This window comes from Oryzias latipes, chromosome 12 (assembly GCF_053564925.1).
Source record: "Oryzias latipes strain Hd-rR chromosome 12, Olatipes_Hd-rR_3.1".
Lineage (NCBI taxonomy): Eukaryota > Metazoa > Chordata > Actinopteri > Beloniformes > Adrianichthyidae > Oryzias > Oryzias latipes.
The window spans coordinates 30284021-30302264 of NC_136248.1; positions in this window are offsets into that span (position 1 = coordinate 30284021).

Here is an 18244-nt window from a genome sequence, read left to right on the forward strand (position 1 = left end):
CGACTCTAGGATGATGTCATGACATGGGCGGCGCCCACACGGAGAGAAAGGCGGAGCCTCAGAGATCAGGTCGTCTTACTTCCAGGTAGGAAAAGGAACTGCGAAAATAACTCATATTTCATTTAAAAATTTGTTCTTTAGTGTTCCAAAGGTAATATATTGTCATGTATATGGAAAGAATTTACTCTGAAAGGCTTAAGAAAAGCAGGATGCCCTTTAAAGCTGCAACATTTGAACAAAAATCCTCAAAAATGCCCGCCAAAGAAATCGAAAAAAGACCAACATGCTATAAAATGTTGTGGTTATAAAAGCAGTAAAGTATGAGTCAGCATATTTTGATGGTGGCAACCTCCATCAGAACTCAACTGCTTCTTTAGGAACTTATCTTCAGTCCAACTGCGTTTCTGTCTGGAAGGAGCCATAAACTGCTCTGCTCCTCATCCTCTTTCCGCCCTCATGTTCCTCCAGCCGTAAAAACCGGTTCCCTCTGTTCTCTCTTCACGTTTCTGTCCCCGAGAAGGGGAGCGGCCTGGGTTTGATCAGCGGGGATGAAACGAGGCTTTGGGGTCAGCCCGTCACACCGGAGGACAGAGAGGAAGGTGACAGGAGGAAGACGAGAGCCGAGACTCGCGGCGTGAAGAAGAGGGACATGAAAGACTCCAGAGCAGCAGCGTCTGCCTTTACACACTTTAAAGTCATTCTCCTCCTTTCTTACTTTCCAATACTGAATCTCCTAACAATGTGATGCAGCTGAAACAAAGATCCTGATTCCGTCATTAATCTGTTTATTTGCTAAAAAAAATGTTACTTTACTGGATGAAACGAACGTTTCTGCTGAAACATCGAAATAAAAACACGCTCTGTGACGTAACGTAACTTTGTTTTCCTCGTCTGCGCTGGAATCTGGATCAAAACGGCTGGATAGTTATGTTACAGTGTGTAAACAGAGAGCTCTCACCAACGGGAAGGGGCGGCAGGTTTGCTCTGTGTCGACGGTTCCACCCAAACCTCAGAGGTGAATTTCTAATGAATTCCTGCCGCTCTGCAGACACTATGTCCTATTTTCAGCTAATGATGACATCATCCTAAATGACTGAAAATGCTTGGAAAATACATCATTAGATGATCGGAGCGGGACTTTCAGAACCTTCAACCCAAACGGAAGAACCTGCTGTTGGTCAAACCCACACGAGGACATCAGGAGGGCAAAGAGCAACCACAAATACCCAGAACCACAGAATTCTAACAATAAATGTAAGTGTAGAGATAAACAAATACAAACATCATTTTATTATTTTTTACAAATAAATCCTTAGGTTTGTTGATGCTGCACGGCCCTGTTGTTTCCAGGTGTATCTGCCGATTCTGAACACACAGAAATGGTCTTTTTTAAAAGCTGCCTCAGTGATTTTACTCTAAATGAGATCTGGACGACCCCCCCTGTCCTCCAGAGAGCCGCCCCAGCCTCACAGAGGTCCACCTAAAGCTCTCAGAGCGCTAACAGGATGCAGAGGCCAGAATGAAGCTCCAGGGAGAGAAAACAGAAAAGCTCAAAGAAAGTCGTCTTCAAAGCTGAAAAGAAGAAATAAAGTCAGATGAGCTGATAACAAAGGAGGATGCATCTCAAATAAAAAAAAATCAAGACCATTCAAGCAAAGCAGCTGCTCGTTTTCCACTGATCTGTGAGGCATTTTAGAGATTCAAGTGAAAATGGACAGACAGGATTTTCATGAACTTTAGCGCTCTTTCAGTCTCAGTCCTGATAAGTTGTTACGGCTTCAGTTGTCTCACACGTGGAGAGTTACAGGATGACATGAATCCAGTGTCAACGAAAAAAGGTGATTCTGAAACATTTCAATGTAATAGTTGTGCAAAAGGAAATGATTGTGGGACCAAACAACTTATAACTGGGGTCAGTGGGTGACCAGAAACACCAGAACCTTCAGTCCATTAAGGAGTTCTTTGTCTGAAGACCAAGAACGACGTGACATCAGATCCTTTGAATTGCCATGAAGGAGACGCTTGTGCACGTCATGCAAATGACATCAGACGTGCGTGATTGTGTGTGTTTGTAACTGAACGTTTACCCTCTCCGCAGCGGGGAGACAGCTGCAGGTAATTGATGAGTGTGGCCAAGAGGACGACCCTGAAGGGGGCGGTCTCCTCCGCTGTAATCAAAGCCGTGATGGTGTCCATGCCTTTGACTAGTGGTCCCAACAAGAAGCCCCCCCCCCCCCCCCCCCCCCCCCCAACACACAAGGATCATTTCCCGTCACCCAAACCTTATTTAAGCCCCGCAGAAATGAAGGCAGTCTTCCAGCTCCCTCACATGTATCAGAGCCGGACAAAAACGCTCAGACGGAGCAGTCCTGCCGCTGTAATCGAATTACTACACAACATACAGACAGTCTGTTCTCTTGAAGGGGGAGACGGCTAAATAAATCTAGAGAGGATTGAGCTGCGGCCTCCACATTTATCCTTTCTATAAACATATCAGTGTGTGGAAAATGAAAGTTTATCCTTTCATTTTTTCCCCCTCGTGGCAGATCACAGGAACGACACGCAGAAGCCTTTTTTCTCCCAAATGTCACAGTTTGGAAAATCCAATGGAAAAAGCCACACAACGCATTAGGAGTGTGTGGCATTACTGCTGCATGTGTGGCCTTTGCAGGCGTCCTCAGAGACGTGGCATTGACAAACCTACCAACAGTAATTGGACCATTATGACTCTACAATGGTATTGATTCCGCTGTTTTAGGAGCAGGCGGGTAATGGCCGTCTAGACAGAAGGGTTCATATTGCAGGCAGAGGGGACCTCTGCAGTATTAGTTACAGTAATCATTGCTGGTCATGGCGGTGGTTTCGTTTCTACGCCAGATGGAAATGTATGAAGGTAACAATGTTCCAAAATGGAGGAACTTGTAGATTTGATGTGAGAACTCAAATGTGAGAGCGTGTGATGGCAATTTGTCAGTTGTGATTTTATTAGTTGAAACATTTATATACACATTTGTAGAAATTGTTATTTTACATGTGTACATTAGTTCTTTACAGCAGAAGATTTTTTACACAGCACGTTCTCACATTTGATTTTACAGGTTTTCTCACATCAAATCTACAAGTTCCTCCATTTTGCAACATTATTACCTTCATAGAAATGATGCAGTGCGGTCAGTCGTGGAGGGGCTTCAAACCTCTCCAGGGTTAAGGTTAGGGTGACCGTCGCTCTTTGGAACTGACAGAAATCCTTGAACCAGCGCTTTCCAAGCAGGATTTTTTTTTTAAAAGACGATGACAAAAATGAAGAACTTTCAAGAAGCAAAAGTGGTGCAAACTCTGCACCTTTTCCCGATTAATCTTTTTTTTTTTTACCCGATCGCAGCTGAGGAAATCAAACCTCTTTTCTAAAACTAAACTCGCCGTTTGTAAACGTTGTTTCGTACATAAGCAGAAAATCCTCCCCGCAGAGACCTAATTCTGTGGAGCTATGCAGCAACAGTTGGAAGAGGTTTGTCTAACTTGAAATGTCAAAACGGTGCAGATCTCAGATTTCTTCTTTCACACCTCTATTCCAATATATGTAAGACAGCCGGACACAAACCGCAATTATTACTTTCCTTGTCCAGTCATCAAATACTTATGTCCGACACTTTTAAAATATTCTTCTAACCTAAACCGACAAACATTCAATTAGTGCAGCGGTCCCAAACCAGTAGATTCAACGGCAGCCTGAGAGGCGCTCCATATGGAGAGGGAGGAACAAAACAAGTCAATCGAGTTCTCTCGTCCCCGTTCAATTATCACCCCGGTTCCAGCTAATCCCAGAGGCCAAACCAGCCCAACAGCTAGCACCGCTTCCAGGCCGTCTCCAAACCCTAAAACACCATCACCTGGCGAGGAGAAAGCAGGCGAGAGGGATGTCATGCGAGCATGATTGGAATTAAATATTAACTGAAGCCAGTTTTCATGGCTGGGATGCATTTGCCCCTTCCTGACACCCGGGGCGGTCAGGCTGGGGAGCAGGCAAACACTGCCGCCCCACCTCCCTCATCTAGTCGTGAGCAGAATACTCAAGGACCACCTTCTCACCCTGAGCGAGTCTGCAGAGGTGTGCAAAGACCTCCTGGGCTGCTCAAACACCATCCTGAAGAAAAAACAGAAAACCAGGGATGGCGTCTTCCAAACGACTCCAAATCATGTCGATAAACACTGAGAAAACGTCATTCTGTGAAAAAAGCTTGAGCTGAAATATTCACAGGTGATACTTTTTAAGACTCGTTTACCAAAAACACTACATCCTCCTCCTCCTCTCTGAAATATTCATTCAGGACAAAAAGCCCCCCCCCCCTTTGATGTTCACAGGCGTGATGCCACCGGCTCATCACAGCATCAGTCGCCCCACATTAAGTCAAAACAAAGTTTCCCATGATGCAGCATTCAGAGGAAGCTGCTGCAGGTCCTGCCTCTGATCACCTCTCCTACATTCAGCTCTCCTTTGTTCGGATGCGTTTGCGGGGGAGGGGGGCGATCTGATGACTCCTACATGGTCTGCTGATCTCCACGCCACATTAGGTCACATCTCACGGTGGTTCCCGACAGAGCAGCGAGGGGAGGGATCTGTGCAAAAACGTGGCTGCGTCTTTGAAAGAGGATTTTTTTGGAGTGCCTCTGAGCAAAAGTGAGGAAGTTGCTGGAGGGCACCTGTGTTGGTTTTCTGGTTCCACTCCAATAAAAACAGTGTTTTAAACATGTAGTAGCTCTATTCTGATTATGGAGGCCACATATGTATAAAAAAATTAAGTGTGAGGGGCTGTAAGCTAGTGGGAGAAACAGTAAACAGAGAGCTCTCAGCAAAGAGGGGGCGGGGTTGCTCCGCCTAAAACAGTCCTGGCCACAACTCAGAGGAGAATTTCTGATGAACTCCAGCTGCTCTGAAGAAATTATGTCCTAGAAAACTGAAGGTCTCTAGATTTGGACTAAAAAGGGCATCATCATAATTGAAAGACCACTGGGAACGCTTTGGAAACAGATCAGAAGATGATCGGAGTGGGACTTTTATCAGCCTCATCTATATTTGATTTAGTTGTAACCCCATCGGCAAGGGCTGGGTTAAAACCAAATTTAAAAAAAACTTCAAACCAAACTTACCAAATTGAATACAAACTATAGCAAAGTAACAAACGTTGCAGTTCCTCAAAAGACCACAGGAGGCTGGCGTCATTGAAACCCACCCTAAAAAGTCTTCATCTGCCTTTTTAGAAGTATCCACTCCATCTTCTCACCTGACAGCTGTGTCTAACCCATTCTCTAAAGTAAAAAAATGGCATACAGGCTGTTAAAGACTGGCGTTAGCTCCTCCACCACGAAGTTCACACCTTTGGAAAGGTGATGAAGGCTCGGCCAAATAGAGGAAATATCAGGAAATTTACAACGTTTTGTGTAAATGCAACATCAGAGACGGTCCTGGCTAGTTTGGCGCCCTGGGCAAAACACTGGATGGTGATTTGCCGTCATTATAGCAGCAAGTTGACACTATAGTAGGAGCGTTCTAGCGCAAAAACCTGTTTTAGTTTTTTGGCCGCTTCTGCGCCCCTTACAAGATTGCGCCCTGGGCGACCGCCCACATTGCCCATGGGAAAAACCGACACTTTCCAGCATCAGCGGCGTCCCGCCTGGTTCTTTCTCAAAGTAATAAATGAATCAGAGCTGTGGGGAAAAAGTCCAGATCAGCTTCCAGTGAATGAAGAACCAGATTGTAAATTTGAAAATAAAAAAATAAACCTGGAAACAGTTTTGAACTCTAAAGAAAAAAAATTGTAAACTTGAAAGAAATATTACAGAATTAATAACAAAACAAAAAAAACGTTTACATTTAAAAGTGAATATAAAAAAATTGAAAAACAAAACTATAAACCTAAAACCGTTTTTTGTGTTGAGCTTAATTTTACATGGAGGACTTTGAGCTCATTGGCTACCGTGAGATGATTGACATCAAGTGATAGAGGCTATAGTGACATAATTTCTGCTCCAGAAAAGCGCCTGTGTCATCTCTCCTCCAATATGTAAAAGGTATGATGTCACCATAACAAAAATTGAAGAAAACAGCAGCTGTAACTAAAACATTTTCCATTTGGTAAACCTTTTAGGGATGGAGTTTCTTTTAGGTTTTCAATTAGAAATGTGTACTTTCAAGTAAACTACTGTTGTCAAATTTTCCATTTTAAAAAAACTGAACAATCTGGATTTTCATTTACTTTAATCAGATCCTGACTGAACGCCACACAGAATATCTGTAATGTCATCTTTGTTTTTTCAATATTTACAGAAAGATTGTGACAACTGGAATCAAAGCTTAAAGCTCCTCCATAAAATACAATTCTGTCTCCTGTCCTGTTTTGGTGATTAGAAGATCTTAAGATGTTTGAAAATAAATAAATAAAAACATGTTTGTATGATCTATAAAAATTGGAAATAATAACTAGAACAGTACAATCCCTGCATAGTTCTAGTTTTTTGTTTTTCTTCACAAAACCAATCAACCAAATTTACCATTTTTACATCAAAGTTTTGCCTTTATTAGAAGGAAAGACGAGTTCCTCGGATAAAGGTTATTAAAAGTAATGCAGTACAGATGAATGCACAGAGGGCCTCATTCTGTCTGGACCGCTGTTTGAATTTGGCAGATGCTGCAGCGGTCTGTGAGGGGGGGCGGCCTTCAGACGCACAGATGACAGCAGACTACAGCGCCGCTCGCAGGCGGGTCGTGAACGAGGCAGGCTGCATGAACAGGATTCTGGATCATCCAACATAAATTGACGCCGAGCCCAACGGCGCCAGCGGCTGTTCACCACGAGGAGTGTCATCCACCTTTTTTCTTTTCTTCTGTCATTTACTCACCAGGAAATAAAACACTTCCAAACGTTTTAAAGGGTCTTTACTCTGAATTCCTCCGGTTTCTCAGATGAAACATCCATTTTCCTCATCATGGATCATGAAAGGAAATTGTTACATTTTTCTGCTGAATACGGCAGAAAATGCCATCTCAGTTCAGCGGCTTGAGCACATGTGGCAGGAGGAAATTAATTGTTAGTCGCTCTGCTGCGGTCTGACAGCCTCTGAATTGGCTCCATAATGCCTCCATCGTCCTGTCGCGAAGAGCCGCCATGTTGAAACAGGTGACAGGACGGACTCAGCGCCGCAGCTGACATGAACGAATCGATGGCGTCGTGTTAAACAGCAAACATCATCACAGCAAAGCCAATTCTCCAGGTGTTGACAAGCTGAGGGGGAGGAAAGCTGGTTTGATTGAAGTCACTAAAATGACCAAATTAAGCCTAAAACCTTTAAAAAAATGAATGTTTTAAAGAGGCAGATACTCACAAGTAAAAAAAAATTTTTTATTATCAAAATGCTTTAAAAACAGACTGATTAGAATCATCAACGGCTTTTTAAACCTTTGTGAGTCCAGGTTTGTAAACATTGATTGTATTTCACAGGGGCCACTATCCGCCGCCGGAGCAGAGTGCTTCGGAGGCGGAGCTCGCTAAGCCGGGCAGCTGGTTGGCCGGCAGACGTATTGCGGGATGGGGAAGCAGCCAGCTCTGGCCTTCAAACTCATATTTTTCTCATCTTCATCAGGACAATAACAAAAAGATCTCCTAGTTTGATTCTCGTTTCTATTTTTCCACTCTCGGCAGAGAGCGACTTTTGCGGGAAGACTGAGTGAACCTCAACGTACCGGGACAGACTCCGACTGATCTCATGAGCCCAGACATGGAGACGTGATTACCGATATTTTTTTGTAGAGCTTTTTGAAATAACTAAAACCGATCTCTAACCGCTCGTCCCATGCATTGTAATAAGATACACACAGACAGAAAATTGAATATTACTATATCGAGGGAACGAATTATTAATTTGTGGAAACAAAATACTTTTCAGTGTTAACAAAATCCTGATTCATAGGAACGATTCAATGTGCTTTTGTTTTACCCATCTCAGGTCATGGGCTCCGCAGTTCAATGTTCAAAACGTTTAACAGATTTTGTTTAGGCCGCTTTCAAGTGGTAGGGGTGTGGCCCTCCAACGAGCTCACTCCTGATTAGTGAGAGTAGTCGCCATAGAAACAGGCTCAGATTGACTGACCAATCACCGCTTACTGACGGCTTCTGGCTCCAACATGGCGGCGTCCGTATCGCGAAAAACGGACGGAAAAAGAATTGACTCGATTGAAGCATTTTCTATGGATGGCATTCTAAGACAGTGTTACTCTGGTAAACGATGAATTGATGGATTATGAAGCATTCTGGGTAGTGTAGTCATGAGTCCAGCAGAGTGTTAGGTACTGTACTTCAGCATAATGAACTAAAAAAAATTAGAATATTGTTTAAAAGTGTAATGTGTTAGAACTGAACAATGTAGAGCGTTATTGTCGATAAAGTTTTTCTGTCTTGAACTCTGCTTACCGCAGATGAAAGACACAGGTTGTGTCTAAATGCCGACAATACTCCCAAATGACTTAAATCCACTGTGTTCTAAACATGAAAACTTAAAAAAAGAAAAAAAAATCTTTGATCTTTCAAACACAATGCATTGTGGTCTATATTGACCAATCTAGTGAGCATTGATGCACACTGGTTTGTTGCACAGACTTCTGGGAAATTTCTAGGGCACTCGATTTTGGAATTTTAGATTCAGACAGCATTACAAAATAGCTAACGCTAATGTCGTGAGTAGTGAAGGAATTCGGACACGACAAACAAGTGCTCTGGAAATTTCCCAGAAGTCTCTGCAGAAAAACCAGAGTGTATCGATGCTCACTAGATTGGTCAATATAGACCACAATGCATTGTGTTTCAAAGATTTTTCATTTGAACAAATGTATTTATATCAAATGTTTCTAAATCCTCCAAGTTTTTATCATCAGAACACAGTGGATTCATAGTCTTTGTAAAATGTTCATATTTATTAAGTTTTTACATCAGAAATGGGTGACGTCATATTTGCCGTTAAAAATAATTAAATAAAAATTAAAATAGTGCTCATGGTGTCCGAAATGCTTTTAAATTCCTGGGCACTGCATAGTCCCGCACTATTGAGTCTTTTAGGGGTTGGGGAACAGGGAGGGAATTCGGAAATAGTCATGAAGAACACAGTTCACTAGTGAAACTTCCCATCAACCTCTCCGACCAATCACCTGCCTCTTGGCTCCTCTAGGCATTCTGGGAAGTGTAGTCATACCACATTCTCAGACGGATTTGTTTTGCTTCATGTGCCATATAATCCGGTGCGTTTTATCGTGGGAAAAATTGTGTTAATAAAACTTTTAGTGCAAAAAAGGTTTGGAAAAAGATGCTTGTGAACGTTTCCACACATTTGTGTCTTTTTATTTCATTCATTTTGTCCAAAAAAAAAGACATATCTATTGGGAAATAAGTCAACAAAGACTGAAAAACAACAATAATAGAGGCCAAAACCACCGACTCCCGAGCATCTTTTAAAAGATGATTCCTTCTTTGTCTCCTGTGTGATATGATCGGATCTAAATGCAGAGTAACAGAGCAGCCGAGCTCCATTAGGACTAAAGGAAACCCCTTCATGCGGGTGAGTGAACATGCAGACGCAGGACCACATTAATTGGTCGTCATTCATCGTGTCGGAGCAGCCGACGTCCAGCTCACAACAAGACACAGAACCGCAGCCGAGTCTTCAAACATGTCAGACGGGCACTTTTTGATTTCAGACGCACACGGGCTCCCCCGCCCCGCCCCTCTGGAGCCCCGCCTCTCCTGAGTCAGACATGGCGTTTCGGTGTCAGGAATGGGCCATAAAAAGCCTAATCAGCAAACACGGCGGCGGGGAGGTGGAGGACAGGGAGCATCCGGAGGACAGGGAGCATCCAGGGCCGGATTTATGGGCGACATGGGGCAAATTTCAAAGTAAAGCGCCTCCCTCCCTGGAGGACTCCCCCCCCCCTCCCTGCGGTAACAGTAACCCCCCAGAAGAGCATGTTTGCTGTAGAGACGCAGCTCCATGAACAGCACAGGGGCATTGTTCCAGCCCGGATCCTTCAGACAGCAGAGCTTATGCAAAAATGAATCTTATTCTCCCGTTTTTCCTTAAGTGGCTTCAGCGGGAGATCTGGATGGGGTGGGGTGGGGGGGTGGGGGACATTGCAGCTCCATTGAACAGGACTAAGGGCCCCATCGATGCCAGAAACCATTAGGGTTGAAGCCGTCCCACAGCGCCGGGCTCCCCCCGTAAAAAATGAAATCAGGAAAATAGACGGTCATGTGACCGCCCTCTTTGTCCACAAAGACCCCCCCCCCCCCCCAAGTCTGATGGTGTGTTTTAATTAGCAGCAGGATCAGTCCGACCCACATTCACTCATCTGCAGCGCCCCCTGGTGTGCAGAGGATGAAGAAACCACTGTGTATCAAGCTAATGCAAAGATTTTCAAAACATCAAAGTAAAGGCCCGTACACACCGGGACGAATATTCGCCAGGCGTTATTCGCCAGCGTTTTTCGCCACGTTTTTTGTGTTCACACCCAGGCGATTTTCGCTGACGATGAGCCGAGTGAACATGCAATTTCATTCCCTGAAATTAGATGGCGCTTAATGTAAAACAGAAATACTCCTGTACACAAGGTGGCGCTGCGCAACTTTACGCTTCTTAAAGTCGCTTTTCACTCAGAAGAAGAGAGCAAGTATTTATGCGCTTGTCAGAGTCATACAAAGAAAACATGAATATTTCAAGCACCAGTAGCTCCAACTGGTGCTTGGTTCGGGGATATTTTAGAATGTCCGTCATTATTTCCTCGCGGCAGTGTAGACGCTACTTGGCGTCTATCTTCTTCGCTGGTATGTGTGCTCAGCAAGGCAGTTTTGTGTTTGAGCGCCCCCAAGTTGTGTTTTACTGTAACTTCAGAAGCCCCAGACACGTGAGCAAAAGCGCCATTCTCATTGGTCGAATAGATTGACGCGAGGCGTCAAAAAAAAAAAAAAACGAACCCGAGGCGTTTTGCACACTAATGTGCACACTCTCATTGGTGCCCTTTGTTTAGTCACGAGGCGTTAAACGTCGGCGAAAATCGTCGGCGAAATTCTTCCCGGTGTGAACGGGCCTTTAAAAATAAAAACGACGGATATCCCGATCCGATCACATAGTTTGGACTCTATCGGAATCGGAAGTTGCTTCCCAATCAGGAATCGGATTTTTCTTTTTTTCTGACTATTAAAATCAAATCGCTGTATATTCCAAGCGCACTATTCCAGATAAATACTCTACTAGAAGTCTGCAGACCACAAACGCATCACCACATCTTAGTGCTATGAAGTGCAGCAGAATACGACACAGGTTTGAGTTAGAGAGACAGTCACAGATTCAGACATCAGGGCTCAAAAACTATTAAAAGAAACTTTTAAAACTGACAGCAAGTTTCTCTATTGGTTTGTTTTACCCCAAACAACATAAAAAGTATATATAAATATGTTTTGCTTTTTAATCAGAATTAGACAGAGAGATGGGTGCTAAGGGACCATCTGCAAAGTGCAAGATTGGGGAAAAAGTGAAAAAGAAAAACAAATCTCCAAAACAGCGGAAACTAATAAACTATTAATTTGTTCTTAACATGAATCTTTACAACAATTTTTCGAAAAAAGTAATTTTTAATGGACTTTCTCAAATGATTAATTATTACCTACTTTGACTTTTTTTCCTAAGTGATAGTTTCACTATTTTTACTTGATTGTTGAAGCTACTTAGTTCACACAAGTGTCAAATGATAAAAAATAAGGAAAAATTTGGACGTGTTTATTAAATTTCTTCTTTTTTTGTGTGTGTGTGTGGTTTAAAATATCGGAACTCTGTATCGGCATATTATTAAAAATCAAATGACTTGATCGCTCCAGCCCCGTGGGGCGTTGGGCAAAGGCTGCACCCTCCCTCGCCCAACAGTAGCCGGGACGACGGAGGGATTAAGAAACTGGATGCAGAGCTGCTGGTCACGTGACTTGTTTGGTTAGAAAAAATGGTTTCCATTGCAGTTTTGCGTATTATGTCAATTTCAAAACGCCTCAAAAACCACCTCCTCTAAGCGCAAAAAAACTTTTTCAATAAATGCGAGTTTTTCTGAAATTGACGTGTTGCCATTAAGCATATTTACTATCGCAAATCTGCAGAAAAGGCGACAAATATTTGTGCTCATTTATCAGTTTGTTCTATAAAGTGATTCTAAAGGGTTTTCTGATTATTATTTGTGGATTCCTGGTTATTTTCGTGACCATTGAAGGTTTTTTGTTTGCTTTTGGCAGAGAGGAACTAAAAGTGGACGTTTTTCTACACGTCATAACTTGAATCTGGCTTTTTTTTGAGTCCTCATGAGGCATATTTGGACAAAAGGAGCACCGAATGTGCCCCCCCACCCCTGCCTGCGTGTCACCCATCATCCCTCTGCTCCAGCTTGAAGCCGTCAGAGCAACGCATGTCATTGTGCGTGTGAATGTAGCCTCAGCCGTGTGGTGGATCTCATCTTCACAGAGTGAGGGGCAGGAGCAAGAAAAGCCCCCAAACCCCCTTCAAAAGGAACCCATGTGCAGAGACGGTGCAGATCATGAATTATCCATGACCCACAAACACGTCTCCTGCTTGCAGTTACTGCACTGCGTGGAATATTAATGCCTAAAATAATGCAAATGATCCCCCGGGTGGGAGAACGCCGGCCCGCATGGACGGTCTGGGTTCAATCAGGATGTTTTCGGCTCAGCTGCGCATTCGCTGCGACGCGCAACTGTCGGAGCATGGCGCTGAAACGAGAGGAATCTGCATCCCATCACAGAGGAAACAAATGCAGCCTTCAGCGTCCGATCTCCACCGTTCCAGCGCTGCACGCGCTCAGGAAGGCCTCCAGCCTGCCAGAGAGGATGCTGGGAGACGACAGATGCAGACGGGCGGCGCCTCAGGGAGCAGATGGACGGACGGCGTCGACATCCCTCCAGGATTCCTTCTTGTCCAAACGCTGACTCAGCAGTTCTGCACTATAATGGTTTTTCGCAATTACAGTTGTTTTTGTTGTTTCGACCCCCCTCCCCCCAAAAAAATGATGACATCAAAGAGAGAGAAATATATAGAAATAAAGGTCCACAAATCTCTTATCAAAACAAGTTTCAAGAAATTATTATGGGATGGACACCAGGGGCCTCATTTATAAAACTTTGCGTAGGATTTGCGTCAGAAGTGGCGTACGGATGAAACATAGGACGTGCGTACGCACAGAAATATTCGGATTTATAAAACCGTGCGCACGCACATCCTACGCATCTTTCCCTTTATAAATCACAACCGATTCTAAATGCAGCGCAGATTTTGCGGCTACATGACACGCCCATAGTTGCCCATAAATAGTCCGTGAAACGCCCACAAATTAATATTCATGGCTTGCTAAATCATGGCAAACACAGAGAGGAAATCAAAAAAACGTAACTTCACTCAATGTGAAGTAGAAGTTATCGTTGGCGAGGTGGAAAAGAGGAGAAAAGTGTTGTTTGGAGGGCACAGTGTGGGCATTACTAATGCCAAAAAGGCACGTGAGTGGCAAACGGTGGCAGACGCCGTAAATACTGTAGCCTCACAACCTCGGACCGTGGCCCAAATAAAAAAGAAATGAAAGAAATGATCGGACATCAAAGTCGAGGCAAAAAAACGTCTAGCGCTGCATCAGCAGAGTGTGTCCGCCACGTGGGGGGTGGGGGGGGGGCGGAGCTGACCCCTCTTGATGAGAAACTGGCCGCTATTATTGGGGAATCCCTATTAAGTCCCCCTTATCGGCGTCCTCCTCCGCCTCAGTCACCTGACTGAGACGGAGGAGGACGCCGACGCGCCAGGGTCAGGCTGACATAGGTAAGAGAAATAATTAAAATGAATGCAGTCAAGTCACATGTATGCAGGCTACACAATTACAGATTATTAATATAGAACAATTTTATTTTAGTTGCTGGGTGTTCCAGCGGGGCCAGTGGTTACGATGCTGCAGCTGAGCAGCCGTCTGGACCCAGCGTCTCCACGGCACGCGGCTCTCAACCCTCCAGCAGTGGGCGTGTCCTCACCGATGCAGTCCTTGAAATGCAGAGGGAAGTCAGTAGTTCAATCAGAGAGGTGGCCAAGGAGTTGGGCGAAATCAAGATCGCCCTGACTGAAATAAACTGCACGATGAGGGAATTCTTAAATAAATAATATTTTCCACACCTCTTTTTCTTTACAAGCGATGCATCACTTCCAAGCGCTGGCGCACAGCAGCAGCAAATGGCTCAAATGCGTGGGGATGGGGTTCAGGGTCGGGGCCAACACAGCAATCAGCGCCAGGGGGTAGAGGCACGTTTTTAAGCTGTGCCACATTGTGTAGCACAGCACATGCCAGCACGATTTGGCACACACTGTCACTTTCACGTGTTTCTTCCATGTGCCGACGGCGTCGCCGTTTCTCATTTCACCCGTTTTTGTGCGTACGCCTGGGTCAGAGCTTGCGTGAAGGACCGCACATTTTCCCGTCAAGTTTGCTTTTTATAAATCTCAACTATTGCGTAGAGAGTGGCGTACGCCTTCTTTTGTGCGTACGCAACGTTTATAAATGAGGCCCCAGACCATTATGTGTCAAACGCTTTTTTCGCACAAAATGGGAAAAATCTTTTCTTTGAGCGATCTTCAAAATGTTTTACAGACTGAAGTTTAGCTTTAGGAAGAGGTCATCTAGAATTTAAAAAAATCTTTAAACTCCCTTTTAGGGATTTCAATCTATTGCCTCCCAATTTCTCGAGCATCACTTTGAACGCCGTTAGCGTGGTGACCACACAAAAGTGGCGATCGCCGCTGCACACGGGAGCTCGTGAGTAAGGACTCACTCTACTGTGGTTTTTATCTTTCTTTATTTAAAGGGTCTATATCCTGCTATTCTTAAGCCTTGCAGAGTAAACTGTATCCACACATGTGGATAACTATTTTTTATAAAATAGAAGTTATTTACAGAGTTCCTTTTCCAACCCAGAGGTAAGACGACTGGATCTCCTTTCTCTCCTTGAGGGCGCCGCCCATTTCATGATGTCATCCTAGAGTCGGCCTCGGCAGCGTCTGCGTCTCGCCCACAAAAACAAACGACATCCGACCTTTTACAAAGATGGATGTGCATAGCATGGACTCTTACAAAAGCGTTCAGCCGATCACCGCTAGCTAAGTGCGTTAGCCTGGGGGCGGAGCTGGCAGCGCAGACTCTTCCTGGAAGGGGCAGGTCCTCACTTTGTGACATCACAATCGGAGAACCCGCTCGTTTTCTTGGATTGGGCGGGGCTGGCGCCCAGAGCGCAGGATATTACAGGACAACTCAGAAATGAATGGATCAAAATAGCACTTTGAGGTTGTTTTTTGTGAGGAATGAACATTATAAAACACTTAGAAGTTCAGAAAGCTGATATTGCATGGTATTGGCTCTTTAAGGTTGCAGAAAACTCACATTTCTGATAGTTTTTATTCAAGATAAACTAGAAGATAAATCACCTCCGTCTACTCTGGACCAGAATCAGATCAAAGGTTTAATCTTCATAGCTTTGTTTATCTTTAATCTGATTTTGTGCAGAGTTTAAAAAAAAAAAAGATTGACGATTACAGGATAGGTTTACCAATCAAGTAACAGAATACATCTCCATGGTAACGAGGCTTAATCAATCTGAGGTTGGTGCAGTGAAGTCGGGATGTGGAATATAACGAAAAGTTAAGGTGAAGAACTGATAATAGCTTTGCATCAGTAAAGTGTGAGACGCTCACGTGTCTGCAGGACATCCTCGTGCTCCTCTGGGTTCTGCTGAGTCATGCCTGGTTTTAGGGGTCCTCTGTCATGCCTGAAAACTTCAAAACAAACAAACATTAATCATCAACAGCGGCGGAAATATTAAAAGATGAGTTTAAAAGTTGATTTTTTTTACATTAAAAAATGCTGATAAATCACGGGGGGACTACTTTATGTCAAAACTAAAGGATAACAACCATTAAATAAGTTATACATACCAACCAAATCAAAAAAATTTTTTTTACCAGAAATGTATTTTTTTTAATTAGAACTGTTAAAAAAATAAATAAACTGATTAGCCAAATAAGTAAGGATAACTAATTGCTTAAAAATGTGGCTCTGCTAAAACAAATAGTTCCGAAACTATATCTAAGCAAACTGTTTACTTACCAACAGCGGTTTAGCAAGATTCTCGGAGTTTTTTCTAAATTTAATGAACTGTGACAGCTCGATTAGTTTGAATATAATAAACGGGAATTAACTACAGTTTAGCGTAAAACAGTGACCAGCGGCAAATGAGGTTAATTAGGCCACCTGTGTGGCGGAAGAGCACATGGGTGGTTCGGCGGGGGCGTGTCCTAATCAAAGTTAAATAAACTGAGTAAAGATTTGAATTTTAGAACAAAGTCAGTAAATACATGAAAGCATTTTTTTACTTCATTTATGTAGAAACAAAACAAGAATGTCAAGTCATCAAATTACTTAATGGCTTTGATTTATCTACATCATTTTAAGAGCACTGAACTAATCAGGGAAGAAACTTTACATATCTGAAAATAAATCATTAGTAAAGCTTAAAATAAATGTTGAAACCAATAGAATACATAAAATAAACACTGACAAAGATATACACGAAAAAAAAACAGCAAAACTGTTCATACTTGATTCCTTTACATGTGTCTGACGCCATCTAGTGGTGATTAAAGGAACACATGTGGAACAGTTGACTGAAGAAAATAATTCCTTACAGAATCTCAATGATGAAAAGACTTAAATAAGTAAATCAAGTTACATTTTAAACCTAATTCCTGTCAGATTGATCAGTAGAACATAGATATGTGTTTACTTCTAAAAACAAAGGTACTTGTTTGTTTTATAATATGTTAAACACAATATAAAGCAAAGAAAAAAAATACTGGAGCGATTTGATGAAAAAACGTCAAAAGAAATCCTTTATCTGCAGTGAGAAGACTGCACCGTTTTTATCATCAAATCAATCTGTAGGACCTGAAATACCCCATACCGATCAATACTATGTTGAAATGTAATAAAACATAAAAATGTATGTATTCTTGCAAGAGTTTTATTTAAAAATATATAAATAAATCCACAGGAGGCAGATTTTATTGAAGAACAAACAAACCAGAAGCCGAAGACTTCATGATTTTAAAACCTTTAGAACTGTTCTTTAGTCCGCAATAGCAGTGAACAAAACATTAAAATAACTTTTTAAAAAGCAAATGTTTTTAGTCATTTGCTTTGCTTGTATTTAGTTATTTTGCAGGAAAGTGAAACTCCATCAATTTGCAGGATGATTGTTGGAATCCAACTGCAGCTGTTGGCAAACAGGCCCCCCCACCTGCAGTGTTAAGCACGGTGGAGGAAGGCTGATGATAATGTAACATTTTTCAGATGATGAAGGACGTATATAAAGATAACTCGAGTAAAAAAAATTCAGAGTATTTCTTTGTTCAAATTGTTGTGAATCAGGAGCAGACGAAAAAATGCCGATGGTATTTGTGACGTAGAAAAGCTCCCTGCTCTGCTCCATTCTGATGCATCCACCTGCAGATCTTTGCACGACTGAACAGCTTCAATATTTGCTCGCCGTTTTTGTTGCACCTGCATTGTTAGGTTGGGGGGGGGGGGGTGAGGCGGGTTAAGTTAGCAGGAAAGACTGTAAACAGAGAGCTCTCAGCGAAGAGGAAGGGGAAGCGGGACAAAGTTGCTCCACGCCAACGGTCCCGCCCACAACTCCAGAGGAAACTTTCTAATGAGTTCCTGCCGCTCTGCAGAAACTATGTTCTAGAAAACAACACAGGTTTTTAGATTTTGGCTAAAAGAACAATGACAAATTAAAGCCAAATTAAACCCCAACCCTACCCGCCCACCTAGGCGCCACAGCCGCTCTCTCCATCCACCTTTGACCGGACCTCACTTGCTGAGCTGCCACTAAGCAAATTTATGGCCTCCTTCTGTGTTTGTAAGGCTGTGTGAGTTGCATGTGACTGCATACGGTTAAAAGTGTTAGCATTGCTATCAGCAATGTCTCAGAAAAACAAGTTGCTTAAAATGCTAATAATGCTAACCTGTCCCCAGCCCGGCTGCTTGTGTAGAATGCCCTCTGGATGCTCTGTGCACAGTGGGGTCTGTGTCAGAGACACATTCTCACTAATTTAGTTTCTGTAC